A 12,894-nucleotide genomic window follows, 5' to 3' on the forward strand; every position below is an offset into this window, starting at 1 on the left:
ACTTTCAAGGTCAATTTCAAATGTGCATTTCAAAACTAATGGCCTGTGATGATCAACAGCTGTTGTGTGTTTTGCTTTTAATAAAAAGATGTTGTGTTTAACGATGCATCAGCAGCTCCTTTTTAAACATTTTAATAATCTAAAGAAACTTTTTTTTTTTAATTAACAATTTCACCAGTTTAGTTAATGTGATATTACTGTGATCAATGAAAAAAATAATAATAATTAGTTTGTAGATGTTACTTAGTTTGATATTCTTTATCCAGTTAAACGACATGGCTTCAATAAAATGTGATTCAAGTATCCAAATTTAAGGCTGCTTCATGCAGTTATTTCTATTATATAGGTGTTTTTTAATCTATTATAATGTAATAATTAGGGCTATATTGAAAAATATTGAGAAAAAAAAGTGATATTCAATATGGTATTCGATATTGCTTAAAGTGTGAAAAATCTATTTCAATTATATTTCAAAATATAAAAAAATGAAAATTATAGAACCAATTTGTTTCACATTCTTTCTTGGAAAAGAAAGAATCACTACAACTTCGGAAAGAGAACAGCAGTGTTTTAGCAGTGCATAAAAGAAAAAAGTATTCACAAATCAGAAAATTAAATTTTAACATCAATGTGAACATACAAACAAAACAAAACAAAAATTAAAAAAATGACAGATTTTATATCATTGTGACTTTGCTTTCCATATACTTTAAGTACTACTTCATATACCACAGCATAAAAAAAGCACCTCTAATTGTCGGATTCACGACTTATAAGCAAGTCTAGTTCCTCGCAGTAATAAGCTCAGTAATCAGAGAGAGAGCTGGCCCTCCAGCACTGTTACTCCCCACTTCTCTCTCCCTCTCTCATTTTCTTCCCAGCAGCACTGCCACAAGGCTGTGCAGTTGATCACTCTCTCCAAAGCAGGTCTAGACTGACAGCGACACGATCGGAGCCGAGGCCATGGCCAGATGCCGGCATGCCTTCCCAATGCTGCCTTGCTAATTACTTCCTGCAAACATTAATGGCACATCTTTTGGAAAGCCAAGAAAGAGACGGGCTAATTCAGTTCCACCGATTCCCCAGCATTAGCGCCATGCGAGTACAGTAATAAATCCATGTGTGTTTTAAGGCTGATGTAGGCAGTAATTGTAATGCCTCACTTTGCTGACCTGCTTGAGAACCTCTGCTGATTCAGAGAGAGCTGAGCTCAGGAAACAAGACATCAGAGAGGGAGAAAGAGAAGGAGGGATGGGGAATTATAGGGAGAGAAGGAGAAAAAAAGGCCAGGAGGTGATGATGGGAGAAGGTTGGGGGAGGGTAAGAAGTGCATAACGCACAGAGAAAAGATGACAGTAACACCGCTAGCCGGAGAATATTGTGTGCTCAATCGAGAGTGAGAGTGCTCTTAATTGAGAGAGACAGCCAGAGCAGCATACAGACAGGTTTTCAGGTCAGACTGCAACTGGAAGAGCCATGTGCGATTGTGTGTGTGCGATTCCATGTGTGTGGATGATGAAAGGGTTGTGCTCACTGTAAGTGGCGTGCAGCAGAGCCTTTGGCTGCAACTGGGCATCCCACTACTCTTCCATTAAATATTTATTACACACACTGTGCATATTCCATCCTCTCCCTATTAGCTCTATCTGTAATGCCTCACTATAGCATGCTTACCCTTCTATGAATATCTGTGATGCAGTTTAAACCTATGTGTTTTTGTCTCTGATCTCCGTCATTCCATAATCGAACATGCTCAGCGGCTCCACATGCACACTCTTTTTTTTATTTAGCAAAGACGCTCCGTTGAATCGGTCACAAACAGCCATTCTGATATGCATCACCCTGGGGACTCATATCATGGAGTGTGTGTTGATCACGAAGGCTACATGACTTTGTTACCGAAGGCTATCAAAGTGCTGTGTGTGATTTTAGATTTTTCTTCTTCTGAAAAAGCTCAGATTGGCCATATGGCCTAAAGTGCTACATGAAATGAAAACTGTTTACTTTAATGATACACATTGCTGATCATATTGTGTATGATTCATTATGAAAATTATTCAAATATTTCCACATGCTTGTCTTTGTAAAATTATTATTTTATTATTTTATTTAAATTAGGTTTGCCAAGGCTGCACTAATCTGACCGCCTCTCTCCCAAAAAAAACACACATAGAATTTATTGATGTGATGGCGATGTAAAATTTTTTTTGCATCCATTACTCCACCTATATTATTCATATATGTAAAAACACAAAATAACTCTTATTTTAACATATACTCTCCATTAACACTGTGAAGCACAGCATGCTGATAAAATTACATTTGCAGTAACACATTAAATTTGAGTTATGCTTGATCAGTTCAGATACAAGTACAATAATTTTTTTCAATATGAGTATAGTGAAATTATTTCATTTGTTAAATTAATCTGTTAGGTTTACAGTGCAAAGTTTTGAACAGTAGTGTATACTGTGTATTTTGTTAATGTTAAACAGTAGCCAAATAGCTGTTTTTAAGGGTCCATGCATAAGGGATGCTTGAACCCTATTTATTCAGTTACTTAGAATTCTTGACTTTTCTTCTTCCCTAAACATTTGTAAAAAGTGAGAACCAAGTACAGAAACCCCAAATCAAAATGGAGAATCAAAATGTTCCTTTATTAGTCCAAATATGCATAGATTTAAAAATAAGTATCCATTGGAATGCATTGAGATGTTTACTTGACCTTTAAGGCAGTTGCACACACTCAGGTGACAAAAAGTGACGTAATGCTTTACTTTCCATAAAAAGTAATGAAGTAACACAGTTATTTACTTTTTCATGGAGTGCCACAATATTGTAATGCATTACTTTTAAAAGTTAGGGTAACACTTTCTATGAAGCCCGTATTTATAATACATTATAAGTGTATTCTGAAGGCATTATAACAAATGCATAATGCATTATAAAAAACCTTACATCAACTCATGAATAATCATAACAATAATTATAATGCATCATAATACTTACGTATATGTGGTTATAAGTTTAAAAGTATGATTATTTATAACACCCAATGAACACCATATTAAATCTACTTTCCTGTGGAGCTAATGTTGATTAATTGATGTGAGCTTAATACACCAATTGAAAAAATGCAACGTTTTATATGGTTAGATTTTATTTTGATGGTCCCCTTAATCAGTCGACTATAAGCAAATGCAACTACATGCCAACTAACTCTCATTACAGTATTAGTGTGCTCAAGAATAGTAGAATCTAATAAGTTGACGTACTTGCAAAGACACTTCTAATCATTTTATCTGTTTGTTGACCATCAAAATAAAGTGTATAAAGCATATATAGTAGCAGATATACTAATACTCCAGTGACCACTAGTTGATGAGTTACTTATCAACAGCTGTCTAAATCAAAATAATTAAACTGATATTACAATAATAATAGTTCAAAGCAAATGTGTCATTACACATTCATCTGATTTTATGGCTGTTTGAGAATTTTTTTTTAATTTTTATTATTATTATTATTATTATTATTATTATTATTACTTCTTATAAGTGGTCTTTGACCGCTTTAAGCAGCATCAGAAAATTGGCAAGAAATGAGATTTATAACACATAACTATGAGAAATATAATCCATTGTAAATGTTGATGCAATGTGTTCATTGTTTTATAATTCTTCATACTCTTAAAAGCTATGACCACAAATAAGTAAATATTATAATATATTAAAACTGTTCTTATGAATATTCATGAAATGATACAACATATTATAAGGTTTTTTATAATGCATTATGCATTCATTAAAATGCCTTAAGAATACCTTTATAATGTATTATAAATACAGGCTTCATAGAAAGTTACTTTCCTCAACACTGATGACAAACAAATGTCTGTGTTGGTTTCATGTAAGTACTTGGGAGAAAACAAACAAACTAACAATTGGATACATATAATTAATTTTGATTTTAATTTATTTGTTTCAGAAATTATTATATATAATTTGATATATAATTATAAATATATAAAAACAATATTTTCTTAACTATCATTGTGTTTTTTAGGAGTTGCACACGATATTTTACAGCCTGATTACATACTGACCATAACAAATGGTTATAGAGGTCTGCTTAGGCCTCTCTGAATGTAATTTCTGCATGTTAAATTTGCATTACTTTGGTTGCACCACAAAACATTTTTTTAAATATTAAAAAGCGATGGAACAGTTTTGGAAATTATTGTTCTTATGTATTAACCTTTTCATAGAAATAGTCATATTTATTACAGCTCAATTTGTAATAGAAGGTGTGACATAATGGAAGCAATATGTGAATGCTGTTTCATGTTGATGATATGTAATTTGCAAATAAGTAACTATGCAAAATAAACAGAGTGTGGAATTATGGGAGTTGTGGTCTTCATCCCCACAGCGTACGCAATCCGAACGGGACTCGGGGAGAACTTATTAAACGTGTCTTTGGTGTTTACATGTTTTCTACAAAACCAGAAATCGAGGGTGTGTGACATCATTGGCAGGCGACAAAATAACACTATGGACACGGTCGTGTCACTAGTTAAAATGGCTTATTTCTCTGGATTTAAACATTCATATTGTGTCTTTAACGATGGTTCTTCTATCTTCCATGTCTTGACCATCTTTTTTATCGGAGTTGACCAGATTAGCTGAAATAAAAGAATGTTTATGCCTGGGACTGATTGGATTGATGCTGAGAGAGACCGCAAGAGCTCAAACAGTGAGACCACACTAATGAAAGGCCTGTCTGGCTCAGGCAATTAACATAGGTCTTTATTCAGGACCAGGTGTGCTGCTACTTCAAACAGACACTTGTGTTGTTAGAAGGAACCACACAGAGATGTCCTCTGTAAGCTTTATGTAATCTCTCTCTCTCACAAACACACACATAGAAATCCAAAGTAGGCTTGCATGAGTGTATTTAGCCATAGAAAACACCTGTACTCCATTACGAAATTTTTTTTTTTTTTTTTTAAAGAGCCCAATCAGCATAATTTAACATAAATGTACCCCTTTAATGGTTTCCCAGATGGTTGCAAAATGGCACTGACACTCAAGGCTGAGATGGAAATAATTAGTGGTGCTTGCAACCGCAATCGTCACAACTACTATTGCTGATACATGCTGTATATTATCTGAACAAACCCCTCTAACCCTGTGTATTAAATTTCAACTTTTAACTTGTCCACACCATTATTTGTTTAGTGATCACAGATATTCATATCTGTCAGTAGGGCTGAAATGTAAACTATATATTGGATTAAAACAATGGGGTAAAAACCCTTAAGATAACCTGTAGAAAGACAGAAAAACAAAACACAAGCACTCAGAATAACATAATTGGACTTTGAATGTTTAATTGCCACTTTGAACAATTACGTAATTGTGGCATCTGTAATTGTAATCACAATTAGAAATTTGATTAATTGTGCAGCCCTACCCATCAGATAATAAAACGGTGATGAAGAAAACATTTTAAGGTCATCTAAGTGAACTAAACTCTGGCCACTTAAAGTCTGCTGAATGAAAAAGAACCCAGTTCTCATGAACATGGCACAGGCTGTTCTTAATACAATGGCACAAACTGACTGACCTCTGCTGATTCTGCCACCAAATGAGCTTGCTGCTCAACTTTTAAATAGTTTGTTTCTGTGTTTGCTTTAAGCAAGTCTTGCACTCTATAAGAAAACCTCCACCTCCCCCAGCTCCACCCATAAAGATCTGCTGTGGATAATTTCATGTATGCTATATGTGCAGCAGCAGCATGTCTTACATGCTCACATGTATTAACAGTAGCAAGTCTCACATTAACACGTGACATCAGTTACCATGCCAAACTATCCTGAGATTTGTCATGACTGAAATGTATTTATTATTAGGTTTTCCTTTTTATTTATTTATATTTATTTATTTATTAGATTGTTTGATTGATTATCAAACTTGATTATTAATAAATATAATATTGATGATTATTACATTGAATATATGAGGAATATTTGGATTAAACTTAAAACCTTAGTAATTGACTTTTTTATGATAAATAATAAGCACACACTCATGTCCTTTTTCAATGAAGCATATTTTCTTGTTTATTGCCATGAAACATCTTTACTACATAATGTTTGTTTTCTATAGCTTAAAAGAGGAAACATTTACAGTAGAATAGTATATAATGTTTTTGATGTAACTTATTGTGACATTAAGTTTTTATTTACACTGAACACTCAAGAAAGACTTTTGAGAATCTCAGATCACTGTAAAGTTAGTTTGGAGTGATGTAAAATATATTGTCAAATTTAATGCTAACTGCTTTTGTAACGATGACACAAATATGGGTGGTAAGCATTGTGTAAATGGGTTTTGCACATGTATTCACCACTTTTTCTTTAAAAAAAAAGAAAACGATTAGTTGTGTTAATATGTTGGGGGAGTCTTCTGCATTTAGGACAGTGAATTTGTTTTAAAGAAATTACATAATTTCACTGGCTTCGAAGCTGTTAAAGTTTTTAACACTCCATCTTCAGTTTTTGTGCATCTGCTTTTTCAAAAACGTGGACTAGTTTAGGTTTGACCTCCTGTTACCATATCGAGTTACTGACTGGTGATATTGCGAGAGAGAATTTGGGAGAAATACATAAATTCAGTAAAGTTTGGCTTGAGCTTGGCCCGAGGCAAGAATCGAGCTGGGAAGCTCAGCAGAGGTGTGTGAGAGAGAATGAGGCAGGGATTGGAGGACAGATCTCTGGTGAGAAGCTGTCCTCACCCCGTAGCCCCTGTAAGTCTGACATTGTGTGGGTTTTGGAGGCAGCTGCAAGTTTATATATAAACATATACTGTAATAATTCTTGTGTGCATCAAACCAGGTTGATCAGGCAGAGCACATGGCATATATGAGAGGCACAATTTGGTCAGGGTATCTGGCTTATGCTGTGTCTTAACCAGTATTGTTGTGACAGGTTTCAAGCGACAAGTAATTTGTATGTTCACTAGAGACTTCGGATGTACTGGAAAAAAGTTAAAGAAATAAAGAAATAACCATTCCAGTTTTCTGTAAAAGACAATTTTCATTATCCATGTGCTGTTTGATTGAAAAATTGCTTCCTTTTTGTGTATGTGTGTATTTATATGCACACTTTAGACATTTCTGTAGTTTCTACAGTTTTTACTGTATATCACACAGTATACTGAAAATTCACTTTGCATTAACTGAAATACCTTTTGCATAATGGAAATTTTCTGTGATGTCAAACCCCACATGCAGTGACTTACTGTATTTTTAAAAATTGCTGTATATTACTGTATTTGCCGTAACGACCTCTTTGGGGGCATTCTATTGGTTGCTTCATTTTCCTCATTTCTCATATTTGGATTGACGAGATTTACACCATATCTACAACACTGCAACAGCTTGGGACCTGTGCTGGGGACAGAATACATTTAATGTTGCATCTCTTATAATGATCGGAAAACCTTTGTGTCAGAAACAGCGCGAGTGCTTGGAGTACATCTGTACTTCAGATTTATACCAGGGCATTGCTTTACTGTACGCCTTCACTGTAGATAGTATGTTCTGTATTGTCTTTTGTCGAGTCGCTCTGCACTATGCCACTTGCGCCTGAAGCGAGATTTATACTTTTGCCTGGCTTCGCTTCGCGAGCCTCTGCTGACTGTGGAGAAAGACTCGGAAGCATCACCGCAGCGCCACGGGTTTTGCCCGAGGATGAACCCGCGAGAGTGTAAGAGTTACGGAGAACATCTGCACTGTGTCGATGCACCTTACGAGAGAATAAGAACAGTAAGCAAGGTAAAAAATATATGTAAGTTTATCTGTGTGTTTATGTCAACATTTTTGCACACCACTTTGACCTAGTAACATTTACCCGTCAACATAGCGGTAACAAACTTTACAAAACGACTCTCTCTTCAAACGACTTTTGTCAGCTTATTGAATTACCGAATTAAAATTACTTTTATCAAGCAATGCTTATCTTGTATTAACATTTAAGATAACTAATGTAACATTTTCTTCAGGTGTTAGTAATTAATGTTGGCCAGTAGCCTATTGAGAAAATAAAATCGTATGTTAGCTAGGTTAACAGTGTTGCTAAACGATGTCGTGTTATCTTGTGTTAGATGCCTGATGTTTGGGAACACAATGATATGATACGGTTATGGGATGTGATTATAGACCTTATGCATCAGAGAAACAGGTGTGGAGCCATCTTTAAAGTTTTGTATTTGAACTTCGCTTTTTACAGTTTCTTTATAGCATCACTGTTGAAGAGTAATTAGCTGGTGAAGTGGATTTACTTCAGTTAATGAAAGTTATCATGTGCATTGTAATACATTGTAATGCATTTTAAAATGAGCGGTCCATTCATTAATTCAGACAAACTTACCTTCATGCTGTGTTTCCATCATATTCTCATCTCTTCTTATTGAATGAACAAATGATCTGACACAAATGATCTGACTCAGTTTGACACATTTTAGAATTTTTATGCATCTTGACATTTCCATCCTGCATTTTTTATTTCAACGATATCCCGAAATTTGCATAAATATAGGTGGATGGAAACATAGGTAATGACTCCCCAGCCTGGAGCCTTTGGCTGGTCAAGCCAAGTTCACACTACACGACTTTAAACATCAGCAGATCACTGTGCTGTTCAGACTACATGACTTGCTGTCTGTCTTGAAGTTGTTGTGGTTTTCACGCTACATAACACTATGTAAATGATCCACAACAGGGGGGTCACACACTACACGAGCTGACAACAATTGTCAACCAACTACTTTACATGGTTCCCAAAACACTTTTTATAAGAAAAAAATTAATAAAAAATGCTAGAATTTGTACTCAAAACAACAATTGAAACAAGAGTTGTTTATTTGAAAATGGATCCTGGAAGAAATCAGTGCTTCAAGCTGTTTGTGTGATAATCCGTTGTTTCAACCTTTTCAATTGTCCAAATTTTTCTTAAAGGGATAGTTCACCCAAAAATCATAAGACCTCCGTTTGTCTTCGGAACACAGTTTAAGATATTTTAGATTTTAGTCCGAGAGCTCTCAGTCCCTCCAATGAAGCTGTGTGTATGTATACTGGTATACTGTCCATGTCCAGAAAGGTAAGAAAAACATCATCAAAGTAGTCCATGTGACATCAGAGGGTCAGTTAGAATTTTTTGAAGCATCGAAAATAATTTTTTTTGACCAAAAATAGCAAAAACTACGACTTTATTCAGCATTGTCTTCTCTTCCGTGTCTGTTGTGAGCGCGTTAAAAAACAAAGCAGTTTGTAATATCTGGTTCGCGAACGAATCATTCGATGTAACCGGATCTTTTTGAACCAGTTCACCAAATCGAACTGAATCATTTTAAATGGTTCGCGTCTCCAATAAGCATTAATCCACAAATTACTTAAGCTGTTAACTTTTTTAATGTGGCTGACACTCCCTCTGAGTTTAAACAAACCAATATCCCGGAGTAATTCATGTACTCAAACAGTACAGTCATGGCCAAAAGTTTTGAGAATTACATAAATATTAGTTTTCAAAAAGTTTGCTGCTAAACTGCTTTTAGATCTTTGTTTCAGTTGTTTCTGTGATGTACTGAAATATAATTACAAGCACTTCATACGTTTCAAAGGCTTTTATCGACAATTCCTGACTGATAGCAACCAATTCTTTTATAATCACTTCTTGGAGTTTGTCAGAATTAGTGGGTTTTTGTATGTCCACCTGCCTCTTGAGGATTGACCACAAGTTCTAAATGGGATTAAGATCTGGGAAGTTTCCAGGCCATGGACCCAAAATTTCAACATTCTGGTCCCAGAGCCACTTAGTTATCACTTTTGCCTTATGGCACGGTGCTCCATCGTGCTGGAAAATGCATTGTTCTTCACCAAACTGTTGTTGGATTGTTGGAAGAAGTTGCTGTTGGAGGGTGTTTAGGTACCATTCTTTATTCATGGCTGTGTTTTTGGGCAGAATTGTGAGTGAGCCCACTCCCTTGGATGAGAAGCAACCCCACACATGAATGGTGTCAGGATGCTTTACTGTTGGCATGACACAGGACTGATGGTAGCGCTCACCTTTTCTTCTCCGGACAAGCCTTTTTCCTGATGCCCCAAACATTCGGAAAGGGGCTTCATCGGAGAATATGACTTTGCCCCAGTCCTCAGCAGTCCATTCAATATACTTTCTGCAGAAGATCAATCTGTCCCTGATGTTTTTTTTGGAGAGAAGTGGCTTCTTTGCTGCCCTTCTTGACACCAGGCCATCTTCCAAAAGTCTTGGCCTCACTGTGCGTGCAGATGCATTCACACCTGCCTGCTGCCATTCCTGAGCAAGCTTTGCACTGGTGGCACTCCGATCCTGCAGCTGAATCCTCTTTAGGAGACGATCCTGGCGCTTGCTGGGCTTTCTTGAATGCCCTGAAGCCTTCTTTACAAGAATTGAACCTCTTTCCTTGATGTTTTTTGATGATCCTATAAATTGTTGATTTAGGTGCAATCTTAGTAGCCACAATATCCTTGTCTGTGAAGCCATTTTTATGCAACGCAATGATGGCTGCGCGTGTTTCTTTGCAGGTCACCATGGTTAACAATGGAAGAACAATGATTTCAAGCATCATCCTCCTTTTAACATGTCAAGTCTGTCATTCTAACCCAATCAGCCTGACATAATGATCTCCAGCCTTGTGCTCGTCAACATTCTCACCTGAGTTAACAAGAAGATTACTGAAATGATCTCAGCAGGTCCTTTAATGACAGCAATGAAATGCAGTGGAAAGTTTTTTTTTGGGATAAAGTTAATTTTCATGGCAAAGAAGGACTATGCAATTCATCTGATCACTCTTCATAACATTCTAGAGTATATGCAAATTGCTATTATAAAAACTTAAGCAGCAACGTACTCCGTTACTAACGTAACCTCGGTTCTCTCTAGAAGACGGCTCGCTCGCTCATTGGCTGCTCTGCGGCAAGTGCACAGCCTATCAAGCGCAGGCTGATGCAATATCAGACCAATAAAGGCGCTTCGCGCCCTTCACGCCACTTCCCGCCGAAACGGGTGTGGCCCAACCCTATAAAAGGAGCTCAAAAAGGCTGACTCACCTGATTTATTTCATCGCCGAAGCGAACCAGAGTGAATCGTACACACGGCAGAGAACGCAGTATCGTTCCCTCTTATAGAGAGAACCGAGGTTACATTAGTAACCGAGTACGTTCTCTTATGAGAGTTCTCTCGTACTGCGTCTTAGCTGACGCTACGGGAACCCCATGTAAAACGCCGTGCGCGCAGGGATCACACACCAATAAACCTGAAGCAACCCCCAGGATTTACAGTGCACAGTCACTCGAGGGACTCACAGAGAGTCCAGGACAGGAGAGGGGGGGAGCCCTCCGTCCCATATCTAGCAGCACCCGTAGATGCGGCAATACAACATCACACTGACGAGGCAAGGCCTGACCAATGTGGCAATGCGGGTCTTACGCAATACTGCCCATATAACAGTCGGCAGCGCATAACGCTCATGAACTCAGAATTCCCATCAGGGCCCTGATTCGGCTATACCGACAGCAGCCTTGCTTGCAAGGCGGGAACCTCCAGGTTATAGAACCTAATAAATGTAGACGGCGAGGCCCAACCTGCCGCCATACATATATCCTGCAAGGAAATCCCAGTAGACCATGCCCACGATGAGGCGACGCCCCTCGTGGAGTGTGCTCTGACACCCAGTGGGCACTGAAGGCCCCTGGAAGCGTAAGCTAACGCTATGGCATCAACTATCCATCTGGATAGAGTCTGTCTCGAAACAGCCATTCCCTTGGAAGGTCCACTGAACGAGACAAACAGCTGCTCAGTCTGTCGAAAGACAGCGGAGCGAGACACATAAGCTCTTAAAACCCTAACAGGGCAAAGAAGACTCGAGTCTCCATCCTCTCCTGACACCGACAGGGCAGACAGGGCAATAACCTGAGCCCGAAACGGCGTGTTGAGGGACTTTGGCACATAACCGTGCCTAGGTTTGAGTATGACCCTTGAGTCATTAGGCCCAAACTCCAAGCACGACTGGCTCACCGAGAGCGCGTGCAGGTCACCCACACGCTTCACTGAAGCGAGAGCCAACAAGAATACCATCTTGAACGACAGATGCTGGAGGCTAATCGATTGGATAGGCTCAAAAGGGGGACCCTTCATGGCCTCCAAAACCGCCACGAGGTCCCATATAGGGACTGACGGAGGTCTGGGAGGATTCAGCCTCCTAGCTCCCTTTAAGGAAGCGGATGACCAAATCGTTCCTTCCTATTGACTGACCGAGCGCTGTTTCAGAAAACGCTGCGATGGCCGCCACATAAACTTTGACCGTGGATGGGGCTCTGCCCTTATCCAACAGCTCTTGTAGGAAGGAGAGAACCTCCGTCACCTCACAACTAAGGGGTGAACATCCCCGAGCTGTACACCAGCTGGAGAACACCGACCACTTCGAGGCATACAGCCGTCGTGTCGACGGAGCTCTAGCCTGAGTGATGGTATTTAGCACTCCCACTGAGAGATCAGCGGGTAACCGTTGAGTGCCCACACATGGAGGGACCACAAATCCGGTTGAGGGTGCCAAATCGAGCCCCTGGCCTGCGAGAGGAGGTCCCTCCTCAACGGCACTGGCCACGGGGCGATGTCTGCGAACCGCATCAAATCTGGGAACCATGGTTGGTTCTTCCAAAAAGGTGCTACAAGCAGTATTGAACATCTTGTTTCTCTCACCCGTTCTATTACCTGCGGAAGGAGGGAGACGGGAGGGAAAGCATAAAGCGGGCAGCACGGCCATCTCCGTGACAGCACGCTTTCATTCTTGG

The 12,894-nt window shown here is 38.5% G+C and overlaps 1 protein-coding gene across 1 annotated transcript in view; it reads left to right on the forward strand.

Moving 5' to 3' along the window:
• LOC132102784 (serine/threonine-protein kinase ULK4-like) overlaps positions 1 to 12,894 on the forward strand; it is a 261,675-nt gene that overhangs the window by 29,968 nt on the left and 218,813 nt on the right. The gene's annotated exons all lie outside the window — the stretch shown is intronic.

Source organism: Carassius carassius, chromosome 24 (assembly GCF_963082965.1).
Source record: "Carassius carassius chromosome 24, fCarCar2.1, whole genome shotgun sequence".
Lineage (NCBI taxonomy): Eukaryota > Metazoa > Chordata > Actinopteri > Cypriniformes > Cyprinidae > Carassius > Carassius carassius.